The sequence below is a fragment of the Symphalangus syndactylus genome, chromosome 17 (assembly GCF_028878055.3).
Source record: "Symphalangus syndactylus isolate Jambi chromosome 17, NHGRI_mSymSyn1-v2.1_pri, whole genome shotgun sequence".
NCBI classification, from domain to species: domain Eukaryota; kingdom Metazoa; phylum Chordata; class Mammalia; order Primates; family Hylobatidae; genus Symphalangus; species Symphalangus syndactylus.
The window spans coordinates 4,821,947-4,838,610 of NC_072439.2; positions in this window are offsets into that span (position 1 = coordinate 4,821,947).

Genomic DNA, 16,664 nt, shown 5'->3' on the forward strand with positions numbered 1-16,664 from the left:
TTGCATTTTCTACAAAAAGCGTGTTTCATAACTGCTCAATCAAAAATATGGTTTAGCTCTGTTAACTGAATTTACAGATCAGAAATAAGTTTCAGAGAATGTATCTGTGTAGTTTTTATTTGAAGATATTCTTTTTCCCAATATAGGCCTCTTAGCGCTTAGAATGTTCAATTGCAGTTTCTACAGAAAGAGTATTTCAGAACGGCTCAATCAAAAGTAAGGTTCAACTCTGTTAGTTGAATGCGCAGAACAGATAGAAGTTTCACAGAATGCTACTGTGTAGTTTATATTTGGATATATTCCTCTTTCCACTATTACCCTCTTAGCACTCTGAATGTCCACTTGCATTTTCTACAGAAAGAGTGTTCGGAACTACGCAATCAAAAGTATGGTTTAACTCTATTAGCTGAATGCACATATCAGAAATAAGTTTCACACAATGCTTCTGTGTAGTTTTTATTTGAAGATATTATTTTTCCCAATATAGGACTCTTAGCGCTCAGAATGTCCAATTGCAGTGTCTACGGAAAGAGTGTTTCAGAATGGCTCAATCAAAAGTAAGGTTCAACTCTGTTAGTTGAATGCACAGAACAGAAAGAAGTTTCATACAATGCTTCTGTGTAGTTTATATTTGAAAATATTCTTTTTTCCACTATTACCCACTTAGCGCTACGAATGTCCATTTGCATTTTCTACAGACAGAGTGTTTCAAAACTGCTCAATCAAAAGTATGGTTTAACTCTGTTAGCTGAATGCTCAGATCAGAAAGAAGTTTCACAGAATGCTTCTGTGTAGTTTATATTTGAATATATTCCTTTTTGCACTACTACCCTCTTAGCGCTCCAAATGTCCAGTTGCATTTTCTACAGAAAGAGTGTTCAGATCTGCTCAAGCAAAAGTATGGTTTAACTCTGTTACCTGAATGCACAGATCAGAAAGAAGTTTCACAGAATGCTTCTGTGTAGTTTTTATTTGTAGATATTCTTTTTCCCAATATAGGCCTCTTAGTGCTCAGAATGTCCAATTGCAGTTTCTACAGAAGGAGTTTTTCAGAACGGCTCAATCAAAATTAAGGTTCAAACCTGGTAGTTGAATTCACAGAACAGAAAGTAATTTCACAGAATGCTTCTGTGTAGTTTATATTTGAATATATTCCTTTTTCCACTATTACCCTCTTAGCGCTCCGAATGTCCACTTGCATTTTCTACAGAAAGAGTGTTCTGAACTGCGCAATCAAAAGTATGGTTTAACTCTGTTAGCTGAATGCACATATCGGAAATAAGTTTCAAACAATGCTTCTGTGTAGTTTTTATTTGAAGATATTATTATTCCCAATATAGGCCTCTTAGCGCTCAGAATGTCCAATTGCAGTTTCTACAGAAAGAGTGTTTCAGAACGCCTCAATCAAATGTCAGGTTCAACTCTCTTAGTTGAATGCACAGAACAGAAAGAAGTTTCACAGAATGCTTCTGTGTAGTATTTAGATGAAGATACTCCTTTTTGGACTATTACCCACTTAGCGCTCCGAATATCCACTGGCAGTTTCTACACAAAGAGTGTTTCAGAACTGCTCCTTCAAAAGTAAGGCTCAACTCTGTTAGTTGAATGCGGAGAACAGAAAGGGGTTTCAGAGAATGCTTCTGTGTAGTTTTTAATTGGAGATATTCCTTTTTCCTCTATTACAATCTTAGCGCTCCGAATGTCCACTTGCATTTTCTACAAAAAGCGTGTTTCATAACTGCTCAATCAAAAATATGGTTTAGCTCTGTTAACTGAATTTACAGATCAGAAATAAGTTTCAGAGAATGTATCTGTGTAGTTTTTATTTGAAGATATTCTTTTTCCCAATGTAGGCCTCTTAGCGCTTAGAATGTCCAATTGCAGTTTCTACAGAAAGAGTATTTCAGAACGGCTCAATCAAAAGTAAGGTTCAACTCTGTTAGTTGAATGCGCAGAACAGAAAGAAGTTTCACAGAATGCTACTGTGTAGTTTATATTTGGATATATTCCTCTTTCCACTATTACCCTCTTAGCGCTCCGAATGTCCACTTGCATTTTCTACAGAAAGAGTGTTCGGAACTGCGCAATCAAAAGTATGGTTTAACTCTATTAGCTGAATGCACATATCAGAAATAAGTTTCACACAATGCTTCCGTGTAGTTTTTATTTGAAGATATTATTTTTCCCAATATAGGCCTCTTAGCGCTCAGAATGTCCAATTGCAGTTTCTACGGAAAGAGTGTTTCAGAATGGCTCAATCAAAAGTAAGGTTCAACTCTGTTAGTTGAATGCACAGAACAGAAAGAAGTTTCATACAATGCTTCTGTGTAGTTTATATTTGAACATATTCTTTTTTCCACTATTACCCACTTAGCGCTACGAATGTCCATTTGCATTTTCTACAGACAGAGTGTTTCAAAACTGCTCAATCAAAAGTATGGTTTAACTCTGTTAGCTGAATGCTCAGATCAGAAAGAAGTTTCACAGAATGCTTCTGTGTAGTTTATATTTGAATATATTCCTTTTTTGCACTACTACACTCTTAGCGCTCCAAATGTCCAGTTGCATTTTCTACAGAAAGAGTGTTCAGATCTGCTCAAGCAAAAGTGTGGTTTAACTCTGTTACCTGAATGCACAGATCAGAAAGAAGTTTCACAGAATGATTCTGTGTAGTTTATATTTGAAGACATTCCTTTTTCCACTATAACACTCTTAGCGCTCCGTATCTCCACTTGCATTTTCGACAGAAAGAGTGTTTCAGAACGGCTCAATCAAAACTAAGGTTCAACTCTTTTAGTTTAATGAACAGAACAGAAAGAAGTTTCACAGAATGCTTCTGTGTAGTTTTTATTTGTAGATATTCTTTTTCCCAATATAGGCCTCTTAGCGCTCAGAATGTCCAATTGCAGTTTCTACAGAAAGAGTGTTTCAGAACGGCTCAATCAAAATTAAGGTTCAAACCTGGTAGTTGAATTCACAGAACAGAAAGTAATTTCACAGAATGCTTCTGTGTAGTTTTTATTTGAATATATTCCTTTTTCCACTATTACCCTCTTAGCGCTCCGAATGTCCACTTGCATTTTCTACAGAAAGAGTGTTCTGAACTGCGCAATCAAAAGTATGGTTTAACTCTGTTAGCTGAATGCACATATTGGAAATAAGTTTCAAACAATCCTTCTGTGTAGTTTTTATTTGAAGATATTATTATTCCCAAAATAGGCCTCTTAGCGCTCAGAATGTCCAATTGCAGTTTCTACAGAAAGAGTGTTTCAGAACGCCTCAATCAAATGTCAGGTTCAACTCTCTTAGTTGAATGCACAGAACAGAAAGAAGTTTCACAGAATGCTTCTGTGTAGTATTTAGTTGAAGATAATCCTTTTTGGACTATTACCCACTTAGCGCTCCGAATATCCACTGGCAGTTTCTACACAAAGAGTGTTTCAGAACTGCTCCTTCAAAAGTAAGGCTCAACTCTGTTAGTTGAATGCGGAGAACAGAAAGGGGTTTCAGAGAATGCTTCTGTGTAGTTTTTAATTGGAGATATTCCTTTTTCCTCTATTACAATCTTGGCGCTCCCAATGTCCACTTGCATTTTCTACAAAAAGCGTGTTTCATAACTGCTCAATCAAAAATATGGTTTAGCTCTGTTAACTGAATTTACAGATCAGAAATACGTTTCAGAGAATGCATCTGTGTAGTTTTTATTTGAAGATATTCTTTATCCCAATGTAGGCCTCTTAGCGCTTAGAATGTCCAATTGCAGTTTCTACAGAAAGAGTGTTTCAGAACGGCTCAATCAAAAGTAAGGTTCAAATCTGTTAGTTGAATGCACAGAACAGAAAGAAGTTTCACACAATGCTACTGTGTAGTTTATATTTGAATATATTCCTTTTTCCACTATTACCCTCTTAGCGCTCCGAATGTCCACTTGCATTTTCTACAAAAAGAGTGTTCGGAACTGCGCAATCAAAAGTATGGTTTAACTCTGTTAGCTGAATGCACATATAAGAAATAAGTTTCACACAATGCTTCTGTGTAGTTTTTATTTGAAGATATTATTTTTCCCAATATAGGCCTCTTAGCACTCAGGATGTCCAATTGCAGTTTCTACGGAAAGAGTGTGTCAGAACGGCTCAATCAAAAGTAAGGTTCAACTATGTTAGTTGAATGCACAGATCAGAAAGAAGTTTCATACAATGCTTCTGTGTAGTTTATATTTCAACATATTCTTTTTTCCACTATTACCCACTTAGCGCTACGAATGTCCAGTTGCATTTTCTACAGACAGAGTGTTTCAAAACTGCTCAATCAAAAGTATGGTTTAAGTCTGTTAGCTGATGCTCAGATCAGAATGAAGTTTCACAGAATGCTTCTGTGTAGTTTATATTTGAATATATTCCTTTTTCCACTAGTACCCTCTTAGCGCTCCAAATGTCCAGTTGCATTTTCTACAGAAAGAGTGTTCAGATCTGCTCAATCAAATACATGGTTTAACTCTGTTACCTGAATGCACAGATCAGAAAGAAGTTTCACAGAATGATTCTGTGTAGTTTATATTTGAAGACATTCCTTTTTCCACTATAACCCTCTTAGCGCTCCGAATCTCCACTTGCATTTTCTACAGAAAGAGTGTTTCAGAACGGCTCAGTCAAAACTAAGGTTCAACTCTTTTAGTTGAATGAACAGAACAGAAAGAAGTTTCACAGAATGCTTCTGTGTAGTTTTTATTTGTAGATATTCTTTTTCCCAATATAGGCCTCTTAGCGCTCAGAATGTCCAATTGCAGTTCCTACAGAAAGAGTGTTTCAGAACGGCTCAATCAAAATTAAGGTTCAAACCTGGTAGTTGAATTCACAGAACAGAAAGTAATTTCACAGAATGCTTCTGTGTAGTTTATATTTGAATATATTCCTTTTTCTACTATTACCCTCTTAGCGCTCCGAATGTCCACTTGCATTTTCTACAGAAAGAGTGTTCTGAACTGCGCAATCAAAAGTATGGTTTAACTCTGTTAGCTGAATGCACATATCGGAAATAAGTTTCAAACAATGCTTCTGTGTAGTTTTTATTTGAAGATATTATTATTCCCAATAAAGGCCTCTTAGCGCTCAGAATGTCCAATTGCAGTTTCTACAGAAAGAGTGTTTCAGAACGCCTCAATCAAATGTCAGGTTCAACTCTCTTAGTTGAATGCACAGAATAGAAAGAAGTTTCACAGAATGCTTCTGTGTAGTATTTAGTTGAAGATACTCCTTTTTGGACTATTACCCACTTAGCGCTCCGAATATCCACTGGCAGTTTCTACACAAAGAGTGTTTCAGAACTGCTCCTTCAAAAGTAAGGCTCAACTCTGTTAGTTGAATGCGGAGAACAGAAAGGGGTTTCAGAGAATGCTTCTGTGTAGTTTTTAATTGGAGATATTCCTTTTTCCTCTATTACAATCTTAGCGCTCCCAATGTCCACTTGCATTTTCTACAAAAAGCGTGTTTCATAACTGCTCAATCAAAAATATGGTTTAGCTCTGTTAACTGAATTTACAGATCAGAAATAAGTTTCAGAGAATGTATCTGTGTAGTTTTTATTTGAAGATATTCTTTTTCCCAATGTAGGCCTCTTAGCGCTTAGAATGTCCAATTGCAGTTTCTACAGAAAGAGTATTTCAGAACGGCTCAATCAAAAGTAAGGTTCAACTCTGTTAGTTGAATGCGCAGAACAGAAAGAAGTTTCACAGAATGCTACTGTGTAGTTTATATTTGGATATATTCCTCTTTCCACTATTACCCTCTTAGCGCTCCGAATGTCCACTTGCATTTTCTACAGAAAGAGTGTTCGGAACTACGCAATCAAAAGTATGGTTTAACTCTATTAGCTGAATGCACATATCAGAAATAAGTTTCACAAAATGCTTCTGTGTAGTTTTTATTTGAAGATATTATTTTTCCCAATATAGGCCTCTTAGCGCTCAGAATGTCCAATTGCAGTTTCTACGGAAAGAGTGTTTCAGAATGGCTCAATCAAAAGTAAGGTTCAACTCTGTTAGTTGAATGCACAGAACAGAAAGAAGTTTCATACAATGCTTCTGTGTAGTTTATATTTGAACATATTCTTTTTTCCACTATTACCCACTTAGCGCTACGAATGTCCATTTGCATTTTCTACAGACAGAGTGTTTCAAAACTGCTCAATCAAAAGTATGGTTTAACTCTGTTAGCTGAATGCTCAGATCAGAAAGAAGTTTCACAGAATGCTTCTGTGTAGTTTATATTTGAATATATTCCTTTTTGCACTACTACCCTCTTAGCGCTCCAAATGTCCAGTTGCATTTTCTACAGAAAGAGTGTTCAGATCTACTCAAGCAAAAGTGTGGTTTAAATCTGTTACCTGAATGCACAGATCAGAAAGAAGTTTCACAGAATGATTCTGTGTAGTTTATATTTGAAGACATTCCTTTTTCCACTATAACCCTCTTAGCGCTCCGTATCTCCACTTGCATTTTCTACAGAAAGAGTGTTTCAGAACGGCTCAATCAAAACTAAGGTTCAACTATTTAGTTGAATGAACAGAACAGAAAGAAGTTTCACAGAATGCTTCTGTGTAGTTTTTATTTGTAGATATTCTTTTTCCCAATATAGGCCTCTTAGCGCTCAGAATGTCCAATTGCAGTTTCTACAGAAAGAGTGTTTCAGAACGGCTCAATCAAAATTAAGGTTCAAACCTGGTAGTTGAATTCACAGAACAGAAAGTAATTTCACAGAATGCTTCTGTGTAGTTTATATTTGAATATATTCCTTTTTCCACTATTACACTCTTAGCGCTCCGAATGTCCACTTGCATTTTCTACAGAAAGAGTGTTCTGAACTGCGCAATCAAAAGTATGGTTTAACTCTGTTAGCTGAATGCACATATCGGAAATAAGTTTCAAACAATCCTTCTGTGTAGTTTTTATTTGAAGATATTTTTATTCCCAAAATAGGCCTCTTAGCGCTCAGAATGTCAAATTGCAGTTTCTACAGAAAGAGTGTTTCAGAACGCCTCAATCAAATGTCAGGTTCAACTCTCTTAGTTGAATGCACAGAACAGAAAGAAGTTTCACAGAATGCTTCTGTGTAGTATTTAGTTGAAGATAATCCTTTTTGGACTATTACCCACTTAGCGCTCCGAATATCCACTGGCAGTTTCTACACAAAGAGTTTTTCAGAACTGCTCTTTCAAAAGTAAGGCTCAACTCTGTTAGTTGAATGCGGAGAACAGAAAGGGGTTTCAGAGAATACTTCTGTGTAGTTTTTAATTGGAGATATTCCTTTTTCCTCTATTACAATCTTAGCGCTCCCAATGTCCACTTGCATTTTCTACAAAAAGAGTGTTTCATAACTGCTCAATCAAAAATATGGTTTAGCTCTGTTAACTGAATTTACAGATCAGAAATACGTTTCAGAGAATGCATCTGTGTAGTTTTTATTTGAAGATATTCTTTATCCCAATGTAGGCCTCTTAGCGCTTAGAATGTCCAATTGCAGTTTCTACAGAAAGAGTGTTTCAGAACGGCTCAATCAAAAGTAAGGTTCAAATCTGTTAGTTGAATGCACAGAACAGAAAGAAGTTTCACACAATGCCCCTGTGTAGTTTATATTTGAATATATTCCTTTTTCCACTATTACCCTCTTAGCGCTCCGAGTGTCCACTTGCATTTTCTACAAAAAGAGTGTTCGGAACTGCGCAATCAAAAGTATGGTTTAACTCTGTTAGCTGAATGCACATATCAGAAATAAGTTTCACACAATGCTTCTGTGTAGTTTTTATTTGAAGATATTATTTTTCCCAATATAGGCCTCTTAGCGCTCAGGATGTCCAATTGCAGTTTCTACGGAAAGAGTGTTTCAGAACGGCTCAATCAAAAGTAAGGTTCAACTCTGTTAGTTGAATGCACAGATCAGAAAGAAGTTTCATACAATGCTTCTGTGTAGTTTATATTTCAACATATTCTTTTTTCCACTATTACCCACTTAGCGCTACGAATGTCCAGTTGCATTTTCTACAGACAGAGTGTTTCAAAACTGCTCAATCAAAAGTATGGTTTAAGTCTGTTAGCTGATGCTCAGATCAGAAAGAAGTTTCACAGAATGCTTCTGTGTAGTTTATATTTGAATATATTCCTTTTTCCACTAGTACCCTCTTAGCGCTCCAAATGTCCAGTTGCATTTTCTACAGAAAGAGTGTTCAGATCTGCTCAATCAAATATATGGTTTAACTCTGTTACCTGAATGCACAGATCAGAAAGAAGTTTCACAGAATGATTCTGTGTAGTTTATATTTGAAGACATTCCTTTTTCCACTATTACCCTCTTAGCGCTCAGAATCTCCACTTGCATTTTCTACAGAAAGAGTGTTTCAGAACGGCTCAATCAAAACTAAGGTTCAACTCTTTTAGTTTAATGAACAGAACAGAAAGATGTTTCACAGAATGCTTCTGTGTAGTTTTTATTTGTAGATATTCTTTTTCCCTATATAGGCCTCTTAGTGCTCAGAATGTCCAATTGCAGTTTCTACAGAAAGAGTGTTTCAGAACGGCTCAATCAAAATTAAGGTTCAACCCTGGTAGTTGAATGCACAGAACAGAAAGAAGTTTCACAGAATGCTTCTGTGTAGTTTATATTTGAATATATTCTTTTTCCACTATTACCCTCTTAACGCTCCGAATGTCAATTTACATTTTCTACAGAAAGAGTGTTCTGAACTGAGCAATCAAAAGTATGGTTTAACTCTGTTAGCTGAATGCACATATTAGAAATAAGTATCAAACAATGCTTCTGTGTAGTTTTTATTTGAAGTTATTATTATTCCCAATATAGGCCTCTCAGCGCTCAGAATGTCCAATTGCAGTTTCTACAGAAAGAGTGTTTCAGAACGCCTCAATCAAATGTCAGGTTCAACTCTCTTAGTTGAATGCACAGAACAGAAAGAAGTTTCACAGAATGCTTCTGTGTAGTATTTAGTTGAAGATACTCCTTTTTGGACTATTACCCACTTAGCGCTCCGAATATCCACTGGCAGTTTCTACACAAAGAGTGTTTCAGAACTGCTCCTTCAAAAGTAAGGCTCAACTCTGTTAGTTGAATGCGGAGAACAGAAAGGTGTTTCAGAGAATGCTTCTGTGTAGTTTTTAATTGGAGATATTCCTTTTTCCTCTATTAGAATCTTAGCGCTCCCAATGTCCACTTGCATTTTCTACAAAAAGAGTGTTTCATAACTGCTCAATCAAAAATATGGTTTAGCTCTGTTAACTGAATTTACAGATCAGAAATACGTTTCAGAGAATGCATCTGTGTAGTTTTTATTTGAAGATATTCTTTATCCCAATGTAGGCCTCTTAGCGCTTAGAATGTCCAATTGCAGTTTCTACAGAAAGAGTGTTTCAGAACGGCTCAATCAAAAGTAAGGTTCAAATCTGTTAGTTGAATGCACAGAACAGAAAGAAGTTTCACAGAATGATACTGTGTAGTTTATATTTGAATATATTCCTTGTTCCACTATTACCCTCTTAGCGCTCCGAATGTGCACTTGCATTTTCTACAGAAAGAGTGTTCGGAACTGCGCAATCAAAAGTATGGTTTAACTCTGTTAGCTGAATGCACATAACAGAAATAAGTTTCACACAATGCTTCTGTGTAGTTTTTATTTGAAGATATTATTTTTCCCAATACAGGCCTCGTAGCGCTCCGAATGTCCAATTGCAGTTTCTACGGAAAGAGTGTTTCAGAACGGCTCAATCAAATGTAAGGTTCAACTGTGTTAGTTGAATGCACAGAACAGAAAGAAGTTTCATACAATGTTTCTGTGTAGTTTATATTTGAACATATTATTTTTTCCACTATTACCCACTTAGCGCTACGAATGTCCAGTTGCATTTTCTACAGACAGAGTGTTTCAAAACTGCTCAATCAAAAGTATGGTTTAACTCTGTTAGCTGAATGCTCAGATCAGAAAGAAGTTTCACAGAATGCTTCTGTGTAGTTTATATTTGAATATATTCCTTTTTCCACTACTACCCTCTTAGCGCTCCAAATGTCCAGTTGCATTTTCTACAGAAAGAGTGTTCAGATCTGCTCAATCAAAAGTATGGTTTAACTCTGTTACCTGAATGCACAGATCAGAAAGAAGTTTCACAGAATGATTCTGTGTAGTTTATATTTGAAGACATTCCTTTTTCCACTATTACCTTCTTAGCGCTCCGAATCTCCACTTGCATTTTCTACAGAAAGGGTGTTTCAGAACGGCTCAATCAAAACTAAGGTTCAAATCTTTTAGTTGAATGAACAGAACAGAAAGATGTTTCACAGAATGCTTCTGTGTAGTTTTTATTTGTAGATATTCGTTTTTCCAAATATAGGCCTCTTAGCGCTCAGAATGTCCAATTGCAGTTTCTACAGAAAGAGTGTTTCAGAACGGCTCAATCAAAATTAAGGTTCAAACCTGGTAGTTGAATTCACAGAACAGAAAGTAATTTCACAGAATGCTTCTGTGTAGTTTATATTTGAATATATTCCTTTTTCCACTATTACCCTCTTAGCGCTCCGAATGTCCACTTGCATTTTCTACAGAAAGAGTGTTCTGAACTGCGCAATCAAAAGTATGGTTTAACTCTGTTAGCTGAATGCACATATCTGAAATAAGTTTCAAACAATGCTTCTGTGTAGTTTTTATTTGAAGATATTATTATTCCCAATATAGGCCTCTTAGCGCTCAGAATGTCCAATTGCAGTTTCTACAGAAAGAGTGTTTCAGAACGCCTCAATCAAATGTCAGGTTCAACTCTCTTAGTTGAATGCACAGAACCGAAAGAAGTTTCACAGAATGCTTCTGTGTAGTATTTGGTTGAAGATACTCCTTTCTGGACTATTACCCAATTAGCGCTCCGAATATCCACTGGCAGTTTCTACACAAAGAGTGTTTCAGAACTGCTCCTTCAAAAGTAAGGCTCAACACTGTTAGTTGAATGCGGAGAACAGAAAGGGGTTTCAGAGAATGCTTCTGTGTAGTTTTTAATAGGAGATATTCCTTTTTCCTCTATTACAATCTTACCGCTCCGAATGTCCACTTGCATTTTCTACAAAAAGCGTGTTTCATAACTGCTCAATCAAAAATATGGTTTAGCTCTGTTAACTGAATTTACAGATCAGAAATAAGTTTCAGAGGATGTATCTGTGTAGTTTTTATTTGAAGATATTCTTTTTCCCAATGTAGGCCTCTTAGCGCTTAGAATGTCCAATTGCAGTTTCTACAGAAAGAGTATTTCAGAACGGCTCAATCAAAAGTAAGGTTCAAATCTGTTAGTTGAATGCGCAGAACAGAAAGAAGTTTCACAGAATGCTACTGTGTAGTTTATATTTGGATATATTCCTCTTTCCACTATTACCCTCTTAGCGCTCCGAATGTCCACTTGCATTTTCTACAAAAAGAGTGTTCGGAACTACGCAATCAAAAGTATGGTTTAACTCTGTTAGCTGAATGCACATATCAGAAATAAGTTTCACAAAATGCTTCTGTGTAGTTTTTATTTGAAGAGATTATTTTTCCCAATATAGGCCTCTTAGCGGTCAGGATGTCCAATTGCAGTTTCTACGGAAAGAGTGTTTCAGAACAGCTCAATCAAAAGTAAGGTTCAACTATGTTAGTTGAATGCACAGATCAGAAAGAAGTTTCATACAATGCTTCTGTGTAGTTTATATTTCAACATATTCTTTTTTCCACTATTCCCCAGTTAGCGCTACGAATGTCCAGTTGCATTTTCTACAGACAGAGTGTTTCAAAACTGCTCAATCAAAAGTATGGTTTAAGTCTGTTAGCTGATGCTCAGATCAGAATGAAGTTTCACAGAATGCTTCTGTGTAGTTTATATTTGAATATATTCCTTTTTCCACTAGTACCCTCTTAGCGCTCCAAATGTCCAGTTGCATTTTCTACAGAAAGAGTGTTCAGATCTGCTCAATCAAATATATGGTTTAACTCTGTTACCTGAATGCACAGATCAGAAAGAAGTTTCACAGAATGATTCTGTGTAGTTTATATTTGAAGACATTCCTTTTTCCACTATTACCCTCTTAGCGCTCAGAATCTCCACTTGCATTTTCTACAGAAAGAGTGTTTCAGAACGGCTCAATCAAAACTAAGGTTCAACTCTTTTAGTTGAATGAACAGAACAGAAAGAAGTTTCACAGAATGCTTCTGTGTAGTTTTTATTTGTAGATATTCTTTTTCCCAATATAGGCCTCTTAGTGCTCAGAATGTCCAATTGCAGTTTCTACAGAAAGAGTGTTTCAGAACGGCTCAATCAAAATTAAGGTTCAACCCTGGTAGTTGAATGCACAGAACAGAAAGAAGTTTCACAGAATGCTTCTGTGTAGTTTATATTTGAATATATTCCTTTTTCCACTATTACCCTCTTAGCGCTCCGAATGTCCATTTACATTTTCTACAGAAAGAGTGTTCTGAACTGAGCAATCAAAAGTATGGTTTAACTCTGTTAGCTGAATGCACATATTAGAAATAAGTTTCAAACAATGCTTCTGTGTAGTTTTTATTTGAAGATATTATTATTCCCAATATAGGCCTCTCAGCGCTCAGAATGTCCAATTGCAGTTTCTACAGAAAGAGTGTTTCAGAACGCCTCAATCAAATGTCAGGTTCAACTCTCTTAGTTGAATGCACATTACAGAAAGAAGTTTCACTGAATGCTTCTGTGTAGTATTTAGTTGAAGATACTCCTTTTTGGACTATTACCCACTTAGCGCTCCGAATATCCACTGGCAGTTTCTACACAAAGAGTGTTTCAGAACTGCTCCTTCAAAAGTAAGGCTCAACTCTGTTAGTTGAATGCGGAGAACAGAAAGGGGTTTCAGAGAATGCTTCTGTGTAGTTTTTAATTGGAGATATTCCTTTTTCCTCTATTACAATCTTAGCGCTCCCAATGTCCACTTGCATTTTCTACAAAAAGAGTGTTTCATAACTGCTCAATCAAAAATATGGTTTAGCTCTGTTAACTGAATTTACAGATCAGAAATACGTTTCAGAGAATGCATCTGTGTAGTTTTTATTTGAAGATATTCTTTATCCCAATGTAGGCCTCTTAGCGCTTAGAATGTCCAATTGCAGTTTCTACAGAAAGAGTGTTTCAGAACGGCTCAATCAAAAGTAAGGTTCAAATCTGTTAGTTGAATGCACAGAACAGAAAGAAGTTTCACACAATGCTACTGTGTAGTTTATATTTGAATATATTCCTTTTTCCACTATTACCCTCTTAGCGCTCCGAATGTCCACTTGCATTTTCTACAAAAAGAGTGTTCGGAACTGCGCAATCAAAAGTATGGTTTAACTCTGTTAGCTGAATGCACATATCAGAAATAAGTTTCACACAATATTTCTGTGTAGTTTTTATTTGAAGATATTATTTTTCCCAATATAGGCCTCTTAGCGCTCAGGATGTCCAATTGCAGTTTCTACGGAAAGAGTGTTTCAGAACGGCTCAATCAATAGTAAGGTTCAACAATGTTAGTTGAATGCACAGATCAGAAAGAAGTTTTATACAATGCTTCTGTGTAGTTTATATTTCAACATATTCTTTTTTCCACTATTACCCACTTAGCGCTACGAATGTCCAGTTGCATTATCGACAGACAGAGTGTTTCAAAACTGCTCAATCAAAAGTATGTTTTAAGTCTGTTAGCTGATGCTCAGATCAGAAAGAAGTTTCACAGAATGCTTCTGTGTAGTTTATATTTGAATATATTCCTTTTTCCACTAGTACCCTCTTAGCGCTCCAAATGTCCAGTTGCATTTTCTACAGAAAGAGTGTTCAGATCTGCTCAATCAAATATATGGTTTAACTCTGTTACCTGAATGCACAGATCAGAAAGAAGTTTCACAGAATGATTCTGTGTAGTTTATATTTGAAGACATTACTTTTTCCACTATTACCCTCTTAGCGCTCAGAATCTCCACTTGCATTTTCTACAGAAAGAGTGTTTCAGAACGGCTCAATCAAAATTAAGTTTCAACTCTTTTAGTTGAATGAACAGAACAGAAAGTAGTTTCACAGAATGCTTCTGTGTAGTTTTTATTTGTAGATATTCTTTTTCCCAATATAGGCCTCTTAGTGCTCAGAATGTCCAATTGCAGTTTCTACAGAAAGAGTGTTTCAGAACGGCTCAATCAAAATTAAGGTTCAACCCTGGTAGTTGAATGCACAGAAGAGAAAGGAGTTTCACAGAATGCTTCTGTGTAGTTTATATTTGAATATATTCCTTTTTCCACTATTAACCTCTTAGCGCTCCGAATGTCCATTTACATTTTCTACAGAAAGAGTGTTCTGAACTGAGCAATCAAAAGTATGGTTTAACTCTGTTAGCTGAATGCACATATCAGAAATAAGTTTCAAACAATGCTTCTGTGTAGTTTTTATTTGAAGATATTATTATTCCCAATATAGGCCTCTCAGCGCTCAGAATGTCCAATTGCAGTTTCTACAGAAAGAGTGTTTCAGAACGCCTCAATCAAATGTCAGGTTCAACTCTCTTAGTTGAATGCACAGAACAGAAAGTAGTTTCACAGAATGCTTCTGTGTAGTATTTAGTTGAAGATACTCCTTTTTGGACTATTACCCACTTAGCGCTCCGAATATCCACTGGCAGTTTCTACACAAAGTGTGTTTCAGAACTGCTCCTTCGAAGGTAAGGCTCAACTCTGTTAGTTGAATGCGGAGAACAGAAAGGTGTTTCAGAGAATGCTTCTGTGTAGTTTTTAATTGGAGATATTCCTTTTTCCTCTATTAGAATCTTAGCGCTCCCAATGTCCACTTGCATTTTCTACAAAAAGAGTGTTTCATAACTGCTCAATCAAAAATATGGTTTAGCTCTGTTAACTGAATTTACAGATCAGAAATAAGTTTCAGAGAATGTATCTGTGTAGTTTTTATTTGAAGATATTCTTTATCCCAATGTACGCCTCTTAGCGCTTAGAATGTCCAATTGCAGTTTCTACAGAAAGAGTGTTTCAGAACGGCTCAATCAAAAATAAGGTTCAAATCTGTTAGTTGAATGCACAGAACAGAAAGAAGTTTCACAGAATGATACTGTGTAGTTTATATTTGAATATATTCCTTGTTCCACTATTACCCTCTTAGCGCTCCGAATGTGCACTTGAATTTTCTACAGAAAGAGTGTTCGGAACTGCGCAATCAAAAGTATGGTTTAACTCTGTTAGCTGAATGCACATATCAGAAATAAGTTTCACACAATGCTTCTGTGTAGTTTTTATTTGAAGATATTATTTTTCCCAATATAGGCCTCTTAGCGCTCAGAATGTCCAATTGCAGTTTCTACGGAAAGAGTGTTTCAGAACGGCTCAATCAAAAGTAAGGTTCAACTGTGTTAGTTGAATGCACAGAACAGAAAGAAGTTTCATACAATGTTTCTGTGTAGTTTATATTTGAACATATTATTTTTTCCACTATTACCCACTTAGCGCTACGAATGTCCAGTTGCATTTTCTACAGACAGAGTGTTTCAAAACTGCTCAATCAAAAGTATGGTTTAACTCTGTTAGCTGAATGCTCAGATCAGAAAGAAGTTTCACAGAATGCTTCTGTGTAGTTTATATTTGAATATATTCCTTTTTCCACTACTACCCTCTTAGCGCTCCAAATGTCCAGTTGCATTTTCTACAGAAAGAGTGTTCAGATCTGCTCAATCAAAAGTATGGTTTAACTCTGTTACCTGAATGCACAGATCAGAAATAAGTTTCACAGAATGATTCTGTGTAGTTTATATTTGAAGACATTCCTTTTTCCACTATTACACTCTTAGCGCTCCGAATCTCCACTTGCATTTTCTACAGAAAGGGTGTTTCAGAACGGCTCAATCAAAACTAAGGTTCAACTCTTTTAGTTGAATGAACAGAACAGAAAGATGTTTCACAGAATGCTTCTGTGTAGTTTTTATTTGTAGATATTCGTTTTTCCAAATATAGGCCTCTTAGCGCTCAGAATGTCCAATTGCAGTTTCTACAGAAAGAGTGTTTCAGAACGGCTCAATCAAAATTAAGGTTCAAACCTGGTAGTTGAATTCACAGAACAGAAATTAATTTCACAGAATGCTTCTGTGTAGTTTATATTTGAATATATTCCTTTTTCCACTATTACCCTCTTAGCGCTCCGAATGTCCACTTGCATTTTCTACAGAAAGAGTGTTCTGAACTGCGCAATCAAAAGTATGGTTTAACTCTGTTAGCTGAATGCACATATCGGAAATAAGTTTCAAACAATGCTTCTGTGTAGTTTTTATTTGAAGATATTATTATTCCCAATATAGGCCTCTCAGCGCTCAGAATGTCCAATTGCAGTTTCTACAGAAAGAGTGTTTCAGAACGCCTCAATCAAATGTCAGGTTCAACTCTCTTAGTTGAATGCACAGAACAGAAAGAAGTTTCAGAGAATGCTTCTGTGTAGTATTTAGTTGAAGATACTCCTTTTTGGAATATTACCCACTTAGCGCTCCGAATATCCACTGGCAGTTTCTACACAAAGAGTGTTTCAGAACTGCTCCTTCGAAAGTAAGGCTCAACTCTGTTAGTTGAATGCGGAGAACAGAAAGGGGTTTCAGAGAATGCTTCTG